At 37.0% G+C, this 15,298-nt stretch overlaps 1 protein-coding gene across 3 annotated transcripts in view; it reads left to right on the top strand.

Annotated features, from left to right (window-relative positions):
• The first annotated feature begins 340 nt into the window (after nucleotides 1-340).
• tenm2b (teneurin transmembrane protein 2b) overlaps nucleotides 341-15,298 on the top strand; it is a 1,820,998-nt gene continuing 1,806,040 nt past the window's right edge. For all 3 annotated transcript variants that reach the window (XM_051934201.1, XM_051934200.1, XM_051934199.1), the window contains exon 1: nucleotides 341-735. The gene's annotated coding sequence lies outside the window, so the exon portion shown is untranslated. The remainder of the gene's footprint in view (nucleotides 736-15,298) is intronic.

Raw genomic sequence — 15,298 nt, 5'->3', positions numbered from 1 at the left:
GATTAGTTTAAGCAATAGAAGATAACACTAAGAGCCCTTAAGTATATTTTTCAACACTTAAGCCCTTTTGCTTTAAAGCCCAGGACGTGGTTGGTGGCTCGAAATGTTGGTGACGAGAGGTCGATCGCCAACTGGCGTATAAACCCCTACGAACGATAGCAATCGGATGTCCTTTGAAATGTCTTATTTCAAAAATCTGTTGCAGTAATCCTCCCACCCCCGTCCCCGTGAAGAGTACAGCCGAAAGGAGCCGTGCTGCTGCGGCGGCTACCGCCAGTACAATACCTGAGATGCGTGCGGCTCCGGAGGCGCCCCTCCCCCGGTGTCAGTGGTAGCTTCCAATCTGCTGCGCTCGAGAGCTTCAGGCTCTAAGCCTAGGATTGGATGTCTCTCATTCAGACCGAGCTTCTGTGTTTTGGAGCTTCATGATAGAAAAAAAAAAATGTTGTAGTGGGACGTGTTAGGGTTTATTTATTTCATATATGACATGCTCTAAGACAACAGAGGACAAACAAACGGGAAGAAATAATCGCGATTTCCACCTTTGGTTTTTCTTCTTGCTTTATTTTGCTCTAAACAGCTGCAACGCCCACAAAGTAGAGGAATTATTTTACCTGGCTTTTTAAAGAAAAAAATAAAAAAAAGAAAAACAACGGAAAGCTTAATCCGGAGGGAGGAAGAAAAAAGTTTCCCCGAGGGAGGAATTCCACGCCGGTTGTCTGTGGGTTTGCTCCGGTAAGTCGTCGCTCGTTTCTGTGTATTTATGACTGCCTGCCCTGTATCGGTACGCGTCCTTTTTATAGATTTGACCTACCTGGCAGTTTGTGCCGCACATCATCAGTCAGTCGCTATACGGTGGGTGGGATGCGGGAGTTGTAAGTGAACGTGCGGTGTGCCAGCCGGTGGAAAAAAAAAAAAAAAAAGTGGAGCGCGTCGAGGAAAGCGGGAAACGAGAGCGCGCGGCTACGGTGGAGGCGGTGGCGGTAACGGGAGGCACCGTTATTAGTTGCCTCAAGCCGCTTGAGATGCTCGATTCAGCGTGACAGTACGCCGGCAGTAGGAAACGGCCGCCCGGCTGAACTTCAAGGGCAGCGGCGACCAGCCTTCTCGCTGTCGTTGGGCTTGGGGACACGCGGCGTCCGTGACACCTGCCCAAGTGTGGGCGACGCCGGTTCTCCGGATGTCTTCGGGGTTGTCACATTGCTTCTGCTTGACAGTGCTGCGCAGACCTCTCCTTCCTTCTAGAGAGAACGTACTAAACGGTGCTTGACATTTTTTCGGTGTTTATTTCTGGAAGTCGATTGTGTTGTTTTGTGTGTGGAGATTCGTCGCGGTAGCTGACCTTACCTGCCGCACGGCATTTTTTTTTTTCGGCATGCCGCCGTACTGGTAGACGCGCGTGCTGTGTCGGGGGCTTAGCGAAGATTGTTTTATAATGCAGTTCTAGCTTAGCTTCTAAGGTGGGTACATTACAGAGAACAAGCATAACATATTTTTTTAAGGCAAGCCGTAAAAATAATTAAAATAACAGCGTGCGATTCTTAAAATGTGCCTTTTAAGTAAAGCTCATGTCTTTCGCCTCATAATTAGATTAGTCCTATCCCGATGTGTCATGGGCCTTTATTTACTACCGTGGTGAATTTAGGCAGGCACAGTGGCGCAGCAGATAGCGCTGTCCCCCCGGTTCGATAACTTCTACATATAATCGGCCAGTTCTGTTCTATTCACGTGGGCTTTTTTGTTTTCGCTTGCAACGTTCAGATCGGGGCCCTGCCTGGTTGCATTGGGGTGCACACAGGGAAAGTGATCGAGAGAAGTATTGATTTCTTTAGCGTCCCGAGGTGTTTTGATGAACCTTCAGTGACACTTTAGAGACAGAGGAATACCTCGTGTTTAGTAGACAAACCACATGGGAATGGACAGACATTGCTTTAATATGAAAGTTGATTGATATATCTGGATGCGCAACAATTGTGCATATTAACAGTCTGAAACTGCTTTTTGTTAATTGTCACTGTAGTGAAGGGGAATATCGTGTTTAATAGAGAAAACTACATGCAATTGGGCATATATTGTTTCAGTATGAAAGGTGAATGATGTAGTTGGATGCACAAAGTGTGTATATTTAAAACTCATTCTTTTTTCTTCAGTGTCACTGTAGAGTAGAGGAATATTGTGTTTAGTAGATAAACTACATACTACTGGACAGACCTTGTTTCCATATGAAAGGTGATTGATTTATCTGGATGCACTAACAATTGTGTATATTAACACTGTAAAAAGGTGTCACTGTAGTGAAGGAGATTGTCTTGCTTAATGGAGAAAACCACATGCTGTTGGAAAGAAATTGTTTCAATATGAAAGTCGATTGATGTATCTATATGCACAAAATATGTACTGTATATTAATGCTCAAAGTATTTTTTCTTCAGTCTCACTGCAGAGTAGAGGAATATTGTGTTTAGTAGATAAACCACATGCTACTAGACAGATCCTACTTCCATATGAAGGGTGATTGATGTATGTGGATGCACAACAATTGTGTATATTTCCACTCTAAAAGTCTTTTCTTCAGCTTAACTGCCCTGCATCCATCATTGCCGATCACCTTAATCCCTATTAACCTTCACCACACCTTTACTGAAGAAAACTGTTAGGGCTAAATGAAATATTACAGAAGGTGTGTCAAACTCACATCCTAGGGGGGCTGTAGTGGCTGCAGGTTTTCATTTCTGCCACTTTTCCTTAGTTTTGTAGCCCATTATTGCTGCTCACTTATTGTAATTCTTTTTCCTTAATCATGGTTGACTTGCTTAACTATGTTTTGTTTTAACTGGCAGCCAAGTAATAAAGAAACACAAAAGATGACCAGCTAACACAGGGGTCTCAAACAGTTCTTGAGGGCCACCGTTTTCATTCCAACCGGTTTCCTTTTTAAGTGTCAATGGAAACCATTATTCATTTCTAAGGCTTGTTAGTGATAGTATTTTAACTCACCTGTCATTTACAAAACTGATTTAACTTTTATGAGATCACCATCTAAATATTTTGTGGGCCTGAGCAGACCTTCATTTTTTTTTTTTTTCAGATATTTAATTGAGACAGGTATTGAATGAAAGACAAATGAGATTTAAGTTAGCCTGGTCTGCATTATTATTTGATTGTTTGTTAAAGAGAAAATCCATCCATCCAGTTTGCAAAACTGGTACATCCTGAGCAGGGTCTCAGGAGCCTATCCTAGTGTGCATAGGGTTCAAGGCAGTAACAACTAATGGGCAGGGTGCCAGTCCATAGCTGGGTGAGCACCTAGACACACACATGGGCCAGTAGTTTGCCTAACTTGCATGTCTTTGGACTGTCGGAGGAAACCCACACAGGCATGGGAAGAACATGCAAACTCTATACTAGGAGGACCTGGGACATGAACCCCAGCCACTTTGTTGCAAGGCAGCAGCGTTATAACTGTTTCACCATCCTGACGTAAAGAAATAATGAAACAATTAAAATGCAACTCGGTTAAAATCAAATCAGCACGATATGTTTCATTATTATTAGTAGTTGGTTAATAATGGAGAAAGTGGCAGGAATGAAAACCTGCAGCCACTGGAGACCTCCAGGAACTGAGTTTGACATCCCTATATTACAAATGTTAAAGTAAGTCCTAAAAGTGTGCAGTATATTGAAATAACATTTTCATATATGTACACTTTTAATTGAGAGTTTGCTATGTATCTTGCCACAGCCATTTAGTAATTTCATATAGAGGAGTGTAATTTTCTCCAAAAATGTTAAGTACATTGGTTTGGGGTTATCTTACTCTGTTATTTATTGACTATATGTTCTGCTTGTATAATTTGTATAATACACCATGTTTACATCATTTTGTAGACTGATGTTTTCAGTTTGTCCTTTGGGATCAGTTGATACAAAGTTTATGGATCTTTCAATCATTGTACCTTTAGATAAATTCATACCAAGGTATGGTTGTTTACCTTTCTACATTCTGTAAATCTGTGTTTATACTTTATTTATCTTTAAAAAAAATAGAATGATTATTATAGTTAAGAAGTGGCTGTCTGGCTGTGTTGTTTCAACTGGATATTAACTGCCTGAAGGATGAGAAAGACAGGTGTTTGATATCAATACATATTGAATGACATGCACTCTGTTGCACAGAGGGAATGTAGCCCAAATAAACCGCATGAAATGTAAAATTGCTTACCTCATGGTGTACATATAAGTTTTAAAAAAAAAAAAGAAACAGAAGAGCTTTCATAAACATTTTACAAGTTGTGAGAGACAGTGTCTGTGCAGTGTTATACTTCCACCTTCAGGTTTAACAGATGTTCAACCTACAATCTACTAGTCATGGCTATGGTTTTGGGTGCTTATGTGTAATTTATATATGTTTTTTAGCAGCAAAGCTGGTTATCTTTTGATTTATTTATTTAATTTTTTGATACGTGGCATTTTTTTATTTCAGTATCCTACAGTGGCTGAATGTTTTTTCTTGGCTTGAATGACTGGCTACTCTATAACAGAATTGTTCTGTCAGAAAAAGTTTGTCAAAAATAAACTTTAGAATATTGTCATTTGTTTATATTTTGAGTTTTTAAAAAAATGACAAGTGTATATGTAAACTATAAATGTATAGTAAATTTGATATGGCACGTTTACCTGGAATGTAGAAATTAAGCATTTATGTAGAGGTTAAATAAAATACAGTATAAAAGTAGACAGGCAGAGTGGTGTAGTGCTTTGGACTTCAAACCTTGAGGTTGTGGGTTGACACTCTTTGACAATGAGCAAGTCACTTCACTTGCCTGTGCTCTAACAGATCAGAAGCAAAGAAACATAACCAATTGTATCTCAATTGTAAGCTGCCTTGGATAAAGGTGCCTGCCTAATAGTAGTAGGGCTTTTATTGTCGAGATTGATTGTGATAGTAAATACCCTCCTCTTCTGACTCTAGGTTGTCCTGATTTTTTGTGGCATTTTCTGAAGCTGAGTTTTGCCATGGGAATTGGTTTCAAACTTGCTAACTCCATTTTTTTTTGGTTGCAATAAGACTCCTTCACAGATGAGTAGATATTATTATCAAGCAAAATATAGAGCAATTTCTGACACAAAAAAAACTATACCTCATGTTTTTAATTGTGATTAATAATAGTGATTTACCTTACAAAATAAGATCTGTCATCAATTTTTGAAACACGTTTTCCAGCACAGGTCCATGGGGAGGCAGACACTTTTGTAATAAGCAACAGGTTCAATGCAGGACTCATCCCTGAATGGAATTCTAGTTTACCAACGGCCTACTTACACCCTTAATAAGGCAATTAAAAGTTACTAATCAACTGAAGAACTTGTGTTTGGTCCACTATGCCAACTCATTCCTAAGTGCACCAGGGTGCAGCATAACATAAGTATAAAATAACCAGTAACAGTACACTGCACGATAATGTGCAGTGAATACACTTGACTTGAGCATTCCTAGATTTCATCCTCTTTCACTGTACATTTAGAATTTGTTTGCTCAGAGGTCAATGCGCTTGCCACTTCCTGAGCAGCTCTTCTTTTCTTCACCCTTGCGGGCCCGCTTCTTCTCTTCTTTCATCGGTATCTTTTCATGTTAAAACTGATTAAGTCTGTTTTTGTGTTGAAATTACTTAGTATGTTTTCCTTAATTTTTCACTTAAGCTGGCACTTAAGTCTTCAATCTGCCTCAAGAATGATTTAAGATATGAAGAGGTAGGGGAAGTGATGGCGCAGGCGGTAGGGCTGAGAACAGCGCCCTTACGCATGCGCTACATGGCTGCCCTGCCGGCGGATGCCGAGAGTTGATTCTACAATAAAATAAAAAGAGAAATGACCTTGGAGGTCAATCATCACCCTGAAAACGAACAGTAGACGTTACGTAGTATATACAGTAATCCCTCCTCCATCGCGGGGGTTGCGTTCCAGAGCCACCCGCGAAATAAGAAAATCCGTGAAGTAGAAACCATATGTTTATATGGTTATTTTTATATTGTCATGCTTGGGTCACAGATTTGCGCAGAAACACAGGAGGTTGTAGAGAGACAGGAACGTTATTCAAACACTGCAAACAAACATTTGTCTCTTTTTCAAAAGTTTAAACTGTGCTCCATGACAAGACAGAGATGACAGTTCCGTCTCACAATTAAAAGAATGCAAACATATCTTCCTCTTCAAAGGAGTGAGGGTCAGGAGCAGATCATGTCACAGAGATAGAGAAAAGCAAACAAATCAATAGGGCTGTTTGGCTTTTAAGTATGCGAAGCACTGCGGCACAAAGCTGTTGAAGGCGGCAGCTCACAGCCCCTCCTTCAGGAGCAGAGAGAGAGAGAGACAGAGTTTGTTTTTCAATCAAAAATCAATACGTGCCCTTTGAGCTTTTAAGTATGCGAAGCACCGTGCAGCATGTCGTTTCAGGAAGCAGCTGCACAAAAGATAGCAGCGTGAAGATAATCTTTCAGCATTTTTAGACGAGCATCCGTATTGTCTAGGTGTGCGAACAGCCCCCCTGCTCAATCCCCCTATGTCAGGATCAGAGAAAGGCAGCGCAAGAGAGAGAGAAAAGTAAGCTGGGTAGCTTCTCAGCCATCTGCCAATAGCGTCCCTTGTATGAAATCAACTGGGCAAACCAACTGAGGAAGCATGTACAAGAAATTAAAAGACCCATTGTCCGCAGAAATCCGCGAACCAGCAAAAAATCCGCGATATATATTTAAATATGCTTACATATAAAATCCGCGATGGAGTGAAGCCGCGAAAGGCGAAGCGCGATATAGCGAGGGATTACTGTATGTACCAAATATCAGGTCAATAGTTCAAACGGTTTGTGAGCTACAGGTGTTTTAAAATCCTGGACAGACAAACAGACAGCCATGGTATCGTATTATATAAGAAGAAATTGTCAGTCGTGCTTAATGAAATTCATGATCATGTTGTACCAGATCCTATTTCAGAAGCGATGGGTGTAAGACATAAACCAGTTATAAAAATGTTGCTAGTCCAAAACAGGGCCCACAGATACACATATCCACGGGACTAATTTAGAATTGCATGTTAATCTACAATGACGCACGTCACTGTTGATGCGAGATGAAAGCGGAATAGTCAAATAAAAATCTACAAAGACTTTGGGAGAATGTGCAAAGTACATGCAGAAGAGAGCAACATTGAAGGATTTGAATCCAAGATGGTGAAGCAGTAGCATTAAGCATGGCACTAACAAAATCTAACCTAGCTATGATTGTGTATTTATTGGTTTAGTTGGATTAAATAATTTTTTTTTTCAAGTTTATTACATTGCCTGTAAAATGAATGTATTGATAACTGTATTGGTGCTGCATGGAATTACTTTAATTCCTTCACTGGTTTTGATGTTTGTGGATACAGTTCTTATACAAGTATTTTTATACTTCTTATAAGCAGAAGGCACTGTATCTACTGTTATTTTCTTTCACCCTCCTGTACAGTATTTTAACATAAATCTTGCCACAGACAATTTACAAGTGCAAATATGTTCTTATTCCAAATTCTGTGAGGTACACATGGCAGTAAATTTGACTTGATTGACACCATAAAATTTTCTACAGTTCTCCATCCTATGCAACCTAAAAGCTCTTATTTTCTCAGTTCTTTCCAACTCTGCCACCTCTGCTGCAATAAAAAATATTTCACAATGAAGCACTCAAGTAAAATGTAAAGTTTTTCATCAACGAAGGATACATTCATCACAATGTTGACAGAGCCCTCAGTAATGCCACAACATTCATCCCAAGAGAGGCATCAGAAACAACAAGTACATTATCCTTCTTCCCCATTCCCACCTTAAAATGATGTCTCTTTCTCATTCAATTTTCCTGCTTTATAGACTGAATCTCATACAGAAGTCTTTTTCCAAACACTTTTTCTTGCACCTGACCATCACATCACATCCAGTTTACTGCTCCCTATACAGCCTTGAGCCATCATCTAAATTAGACACTTTCTACTGCAACAGGATCTGCTGTGTCCTATAGGATCATAAGTAGGTTTTTGCTGAGAGTAGATTGGCCCTTTTGGTCACTTTAGCAACAGCCACGGGTTCACTTTCTTGTTCAAAGCCATCTTTACCACTCAAACACTCAAAATGCCTTTTACAAAGTGTCCAGTAATTTATGTAAGTAAAAAAGAAGGAAATGGCATATAAATTGTTTTAGCAGGCCTTCTCAAGTCTATTTCACTTGTTTTAACTACACTGGTTCATCACAAAGATTACCATCAGAGGCACTCATCAAAGAAAAGTAAAGCTTCTGTTGTTTATTAAATTTGCCTCTCTAATATCTCCCATCAGCAAACAACTGACTATTCTTTTAATCTCACTGTTCATCTCCATAAATGCTCACTTTCCATCCTTTTCACCTGTCTGTTTCTTCAGATACCGAGTCTACTTTTTCCAGTACATGATCACAGTTAAGTAGAAAATCTGTCAGTGGAAGGCACAGAAGCCAGTCGTAAAGGTGATGCCAGCCCATTGCAGGGCATAGTCTTACGAGCACACAATTGTCCTTATAACCTGACAGTTCAGATTGTTTGGTTAACCTAATAGTATGTCATTTGGATTCTGATAGTCTTAGGGGAGCCTAATAGGGACATTGAGTAGCTCCACACTGAGGGCACCAAGATGATCCAGGGTCCAATAGGTGTGAGGTGACAGCTGTACTTACCATCCTTATAATAAATACATAAATTTTGCTCAGATTTCAGTATGACACTTTTAATTGTATACAGTGCTGTTAATTCTTATGAGTACTCTTGTCCTGAAGCCATGCGTACCTGTAAATTTCACAAAGATGGTTTAACTGAACATCTGAACCTTTCTTGACATTAATTGAGAGACTTTACATAGAATGACATTTTATGACAAGAGCATTGAACTAGCAGGTCAAAGGGCAGCTTGTATATACAGTACCATAATAAGCAAATCAAAACAAATCTTAAAGATAATGTAGTTGTATCATAATATTCTCAAACCTACTTTATCCAATTTAACAACAACAACAATAACAACAACATTTATTTCTATAGCACATTTCCATTTCATATCAAAGAAGTAGTTACGAGCAAAGAAAAACAAATTAAATTTAGATGAGAATAATAATAAGTAAACAGTACAAAAAAGATAAATAAATACTGACCGCTTATATAAAAAGGTATATAAGTAAGGGATGTAGAGTCCTTAAATACAGAATTTTTTTTTTCATTAATGTTTAAATGACAGATTGACTATAAGGTCAGTTGGCCAGGGAGAACAGAAAAAAAATAAAATAAAATCTCCAATTAAGCAGGAGAATATAAAAAAAAATTGATGGGATCCAGGCTAAAAGACCACCCCAGACCCCAATGGTTCTTTATTGGTTCTTATTGAAGGCAGTGGGTCTTGTGACAAGTTGAGGTATCTGTTTTTATTCACATATCACAAGCAGCTGCACAGAACTTTGATCACGTGCTGGCCACCACGGAAGACCTGGAAAAGAAAATTGGGGAAAAAGTAAAGATGAATAATGATTGCATATTCACTGAAGAGAATAACAGTTCTATGCATGTCCAGGGTGTTGAGAGAGTGACTTAATTGAAGCTATGAAAAAGCAAAATTAAAAAAGTGGGATTTTAGGAGATTCTTAAAATGTTCATTAATTCGGGGCTTTGGAGTGCTGGGAGCAATCCAGTCCATCCAAAAATGTACTTGAATTCACTAATAAATACTGTTTTTGTTTGTGTGTTTTTTGAGTATTTTCTGTTAGTCATGTTCATTGATCCTGCATGGTTAGTGTGCTGACACCAAATCTTTCAATGGATATGGTCCTGTAGCTTCTTTATTCGATACTAGGACCAATTAAGGCTTAAATTGTGCAATGCATTTTGTTTTCTTGTGGAATGGATGACACATTTATGATAGTGCTTACAAGAACAGAAAAAATCATACAATACTAATAATCGAATGGGAGCAAGTGAGACCTGTAAACTGATAAGGAACAATGCAGAATAGAGAGAGATGGTGACAATTAGCTTAACTTTGGTTGTTTTTTTTCTTCGGGGTATAGGGCCAAGAGGTTGATCCATAAGAGGGGTGGAAATTAGTTGTCAGCAAATTGCCAAGACTCCCCAGCCAGCCAGTCAGTCAGTCAGTCAAACATTTATTCAGTCAGTGACTGAATGCAAGATGAAAGCAGAATCGGGGACATGCAGCATTATATACATAGATATATACATGGGTATGTACTGTATATATAAACATAACCTCTGGCTTTCTAATGTTAGACGCCAGCTATGGGGGTGCTACATTGAGAATAATGAAATTTAAATGCCAGAAGTTATCTTTATTTAATTAATAATGTAAAGTGTTTTCACTATTATTGCTTTTAGAACTTTTTGTGTTAGTGTATATTTAGTTTTAAAGTTAAGGCCAAAAAAAGACCCTTTTTATCACTCGCTGCTACACATAGACATTCCCATTTGAAGCAATGGATTGAAAGGCATGACTTTCTTAGTGTGAATTCCCTGTTGCATTGAAATAACTTTTACCAGCTAACAGCCTAAGCCTTGATAAATCTTCATGAACTGCATAGACTTTATTTTGAGGACACTAGAGAGTAGGGTTAGAAAGCTGACCAAACAATGCAAGGAAGTTATTTCCCAGGCCAAACATTCAAAAACTCACCAAGGATCAATTAAACTGTGCAAACCTGAGATTTTACTGAGCCTGGGTTAAAGATTGATTTCCCTCTGAACATGTAGAATGTTCCTAAAGCACCTTTTTTTGAAATTCATTTGTAACAAAACAGACATTTTTGCTCAATAATAATACATTATTGATGCCACATATGTTGTGATTTGCCTAAGTGGGAATGAGCCCATTTTCTCATTCTCAGAATGACTACACAAATCAATTTTCAGTTCAGAAAGTGAAAGTAATTCTTTTATTAAAGATTACAAATTAAATATTTTAAGTGATTTTTAAAAACTTGGTAAGTAAAAATAACAGCTTTGATGAATAACTAAAAATAGCTCAATTCAGAATGATATATTGTGAAAACTGATAGTAGTTGTAAATGTGCTGTAAAAATAAATAAATTATGAAGGTTATTTTATATCAGTCCATTTTCTGAACTTTATTATGAAATTCTCTAGAAATGATCCTGGAAAAAGCAGGTGCAAGACAGGATTTCTAAACAGGGCAGTATCCAGTTAATCAATCAATCCAATCAATCAATCAATCAATCAATCAAAGCAGTGTTGTAATACATAAAGATTAACAGTGTACAAGTATAATGAAATTCTTATTTGGTTGTCTACCTTATAGAATACAACCATTAATTAATAATTAATGGTATAGTTAACAGTGGAGTAATGCAACAGTACAGAAAAATAAATGCTAAAATACACAACAGCTATTTTTATGCAATAGCAAACAACACTATAGCCTGTAGTAGTAAAAACGAGATAGAACAAGGTAGTGAAGTAAAGTGACAAGTGGTAAATAAGGAGTTGCAATCACTGTAGCAACTTAGGAATTAAGCAAGAAAGTGACAGTTCTGAGACTCAACAATAACAAGTGCAGTGCAGATAAACTAAAAAAGGGCGTACAACAAGCAGATCACAGTAAATAGCTCACTGATAATTGGCAGAGATCCATACTAGGGTACAGCCACGCACATGCGGGTACTCTTCTACTGGCCAGTCTAGCGACACTAATTAACCTACATCTGTGAAATGTTGGAGGAGACTGCAGTGTCCAGCAAAAACCCCTGTGGTCATGAAGAGTATGTGTATAGTCCACACAGACATGAATTTAGTGGAATGGTGTGAGAATGGAATTTTTATGAATATTCTTATTCAGTTAATCCTTATTGTTATTTTTCTCCCACAATTTTTGTAATCCCTGTAAAAAGCTTCTTATATATAAACTTCTATGCGTGGAAGTGTGTGTGTCTCTCTGGCCCGGAGATGAGAGGTGGAGTTGGGGTAAGGGCCCCGCCTCCGAGGAAACAGAAAACTCGCTTAGCCGCTAATAACACAAGTGAAGCAAGCATGTCAGCAAAACGAAACCTCCGAAGAAAGACAAAGTGGCTTAGCTGCTAACATCGGCAAGCGGTATGCCTTTTTACTTTTCCTCCCGCCACTAATGCACAAGCGAGGTAAGCATGTCAGCAAAACAAAACCTCCTAGGAGAGAGATGCCCGGAGTAGTTCCTTTCAATTACCTGACATTTCTACATTTCAATTTTTTTTCTGACGAATTCAATAGGGCTTTTTACAGCACAGGCTTACACAACTAGTTGTATAGTAAGCTTTCATATAACCAGATGTGTAAAAGCCTTATGCTCTGTATTAAAGTGTTAATTTTGGTATTTTTATAATTAAATTTTTTCCTGTTCTATTAAGAAAATGAAATTCCATAGGTTTATTGCTCAGTGACAATAAAAATGCTAAAATAAATAAAATTACCTCAAAATATATACTTTTTAACTCATATAAAATATGCAGAAAATATTTATCCATTACGCATATGGCATAAATAAAAAAAAATCTTCACATAATTGCAGGCTGACATATTAATTTTGACGGTAATGCATTTATTTAAAACAAAGCTTAATTAAAAAATATATATATTTTTTTCACCATTTGTCTAACTAAAGTATATATACTCGCACAGTGATTCAGTTAATTGATATTGGCAGTTAAACACTGCGTAAATGTAAATATACATGCACTTTTAAGTTTTAATCATTTTTAATCATTAATTGCAATACAGCTTTTTTGCTTTTAATAAATACATTTACTATATTTATACAGGTGTTTTTTTTTTTACAGTCTACCAGCGAGACATTCTTAATTCTTGAGATGTAATTATAAATATGGATTACCTTGTTAATTATGCAGTACTTGTTTCTTCTCAAACCTTATACTGTATGACACACACAAACAAGTAAAACACAGTACAAACCCTGAAAAAAGCTGTAAATCTATCAGATGTGCATAGGATATTTACCAAGAAGATACAAGGTTAACATGCTTAACAAGTTTACAAGTGAAATTGACACATTTTGCATTTAAGCTAACATGCCTACTGTTTACTAAGCAGCAATTTCAAATTCCTCTTTATTTTTTTTTCTTCTAGTTGAAAATGTGAGCTGCTGTAGTTAACACAAGCTCGTTCACCATCCAAGCTCAGACAAGCAACCTTCATTTTAAATAAAGGATAGAATAAAAGAGAGATTTGAATTCATTAAGTAGCTCTTCTTGCCATTTGACTAATTGCACAGAATGACTCCTCCAATTCTGTTTCTTTCCCTCAGTTTATTACTTGCATTTCTTTAATGTAAAGTTTAATATTCTGCTGTTGTCTCACTCTATCTGATATAGTCTGCCTTATTGCTCTCTATTTACAGGAAGTTCACAAAAAACGTGTGCTAACTCAACTATCATAATACCTTGCATAAAGCAGCACAACTAAATTACAGTAATGTTTAGAAAAGCAGATGCTGAAAAAAACGGTATTTGTGATCAGCCAATTTACTGATCACTGAGTGAGTCTTTTGTAGTGAAAATCAGCTGATTCAGATCAGCAGCCAATCGATCAGTGGGATCACTAAATGCTGGTAGGTTAATTGGAATATAACAGTTGGCCCAGTGTAGTTGTGAGTAAAGTCTACTTATCTAAGATTGTTTACTTCTTTCTCTCCATTGTTGTGTTGGTAAAGGCCATCTTTGTGTAACCATGTGTAATACAACAATAGGTTAAAAAAGCGAAGGGGTGATTGGAAGACATTTCCCTTATAATTATGTTAATTCTGTTAAAAACCATTTAACATTTATTTGTACATTTTGTAGTTTACAAATAATATTGCTAACAAAATTGAAAAAGGTGGCTTCACCTTTAGTCTGAAAATTATTTCAGTTCATTGTTTAAATTTACAGAGTATTGAAGTTTTTGAACAGTAATGTTTCATTTTTCAGCCACAATCTTAATCTCATATCTTATCTGTGCAGGTAATGAAAAGTACTAACAGACAGAAGGTATACTGATGTAATAACAAACAGAGCAATGTGACATTATTACCCGTTGGAACACTGCAGCCTTTAAAGGAATCTTCCACGTAAAAATCCTATTTTTGTATATGTTACTTATTTCATGTAGTTTGTAGTGATGACCAAGAAAAAATGTTAATGTCATATTTTCATGCTGAACAGAGATAAAAAAGTATATGATGCAATGCAAGCCAATGATGATTAAAGATGTACAATGGCAACCGATATGAAAACTGTCCAGGGTTGGGATCTCACATTTTTTGTGTCACACAATCCACTTATCGGTTTTCCAGTTGCATGCCCAAAACATGCAGAACATACATTTTTTGCTAAATGCTGTTAAATAGATACTTCTGAAAAATCAACACCCTTCATAAACAGGAAACTCAAGTCACATGGGATTGACTTTTTGAATTGAAGATCCACCTCTTCCCCTCACTCATTGTTTAAGAGTTCTATCTTCAAAAAATCAAGTCTGCACGAATAGCAACAACAACATATATTTCTAAAGCACATTTTCATACACAATATAGCTTAAAGTGCTTTACAAGATGCCAAAGAAATAGTTACCAAAAAAAGAAAAAACAAATTAAATTAAGCAAGAATAATAATGAGTTTTAAAGATGAGATTTAAAAATTTTTTTGGTCATCATTAAAAACTTTGTAGGGTAAGTAACATATAAAAAAGTTATTTTTTGGGTGACCTATTTCTTTGCAACAAATGATTTATCACAACACATTTAACATACACTGTTTACTAATATTATTAGTTAATAATATGGGCAACACTTTTGTTGCTCAAATATTCACTTGAGTACATCTGTAATCCTTGAAAATAGAGCTTATCTAGCAAGTAAAGGCTGAATATATTACAGGTTATATGCTACTGTAGCTGCATGAAGTCACAGGTATGTAGGCACTTCAAACACCGAATAAAATTATTTTTTTAATAGTTTTTACAAATTGAATATAACAGACTTAGAATTTGACAATTGTGTAGAAGGGTTCCAGGAGGATAAATATTAGTGGATGTGCATATATTACTAGAGTTGCTCATTTCCTCGCCATCTTTTGGTTAATTGTGTGTGTTTTATAGTTCAATATTTTAAGCAAATTTGTGATTCACCCATGTTTGGAAAATGTAAAATGTAAAAGTTTGTTTAGTCCCTCAGAGCAATCTGATTGGTCAGTTTAGCTTTT

This window comes from Erpetoichthys calabaricus, chromosome 11 (assembly GCF_900747795.2).
Source record: "Erpetoichthys calabaricus chromosome 11, fErpCal1.3, whole genome shotgun sequence".
Taxonomy (NCBI): Eukaryota; Metazoa; Chordata; class Cladistia; order Polypteriformes; family Polypteridae; genus Erpetoichthys; species Erpetoichthys calabaricus.
Note: the sequence above shows the minus strand (reverse complement) of the source record. Positions and strands in the feature narration are given on the sequence as shown.